At 52.7% G+C, this 874-nt stretch overlaps 1 non-coding gene across 1 annotated transcript; it reads right to left on the bottom strand.

Annotated features, from left to right (window-relative positions):
* Positions 1-465: 465 nt before the first annotated feature.
* TRNAK-UUU (transfer RNA lysine (anticodon UUU)) lies at positions 466-538 on the bottom strand. Its single transcript has one exon. It is a non-coding gene; the product is annotated as a tRNA-Lys (tRNA).
* Between the last annotated feature and the right edge of the window lie 336 nt (positions 539-874).

The following is an 874-nucleotide window of genomic DNA, read 5'->3' as shown; positions in this document are numbered from 1 at the left end:
TTTTATCTTGTTCCTTCATCTGGTACATAGCCCTCTGCCTTTTCATCTTGTCTCTGTGAATGTGGTTTTTTTTTCCACAGGCTGCAGGATTGTAGTTCTTCTTGCTTCTGCTGTCTGCCCTCTCCCACATGGGCCTTCTTCCCCCTTGAGCCCCCTCCTGGAGGTAGATCATGCCCTGGCCACTATTTTCCTGAGACCCTCTTCCTCCAGGGCTTCCAAAGGCCAGGACAAGGTGGGAGTGAGTCCCAGGAGCCCTTGAGTCTGCTTGTATCAGGGTTGGTGCCTTTTAGGGTTTGAGATACTTGGGGGATAATATTGTATTATTCCTTGTTTCCTCCCTCCCGCCCTTCCTCCCTCCTTCCCTCCCACCCTCCCTTCCTCTCTCTCTTTCTCTCTCTTTCTTCCTCCCTTCCTCCCTTTCTTTCTGTCTTTTTTTGCCAGGCTGCACAGCTTGTGGGATCTTAGTTCCCCGACCAGGGGTTGAACCCAGGCCCTCGGCAGTAAAAGTGCAGAGTCCTAGCCACTGGACCACCAGGGAATTCCCCTCCTTGTTTTCGACTTATATGACTTGCAAAACTGTTCTGAAGCTTGAGTCACAGGAGTTTAACAACAGTCACAGAAGTTTACTAGCCTTGCCCATGGGCAGCAAGGCCCACAGCCCTCTTTTCCGACTGTGAGAGAGACAGGACCTCCCTGGCCTTTTAGGAAATCTGCCTGCAGGTGGGCGGGCTTGTGCTTTGCTTCTTGCAAGGTCTTGTGAAGCACCGTCCAGGCTTGTGCGCAGTGGAATCTAGGCATGGCCCATCTCTCATGGCTCCTCTCTTGTCCTCTAGCTGTGCCTGCTCAAGACCCCACCTGTCACCAGGAGGGGAAC

Source organism: Physeter macrocephalus, chromosome 2 (assembly GCF_002837175.3).
Source record: "Physeter macrocephalus isolate SW-GA chromosome 2, ASM283717v5, whole genome shotgun sequence".
Taxonomy (NCBI): domain Eukaryota; kingdom Metazoa; phylum Chordata; class Mammalia; order Artiodactyla; family Physeteridae; genus Physeter; species Physeter macrocephalus.
Note: the sequence above shows the minus strand (reverse complement) of the source record. Positions and strands in the feature narration are given on the sequence as shown.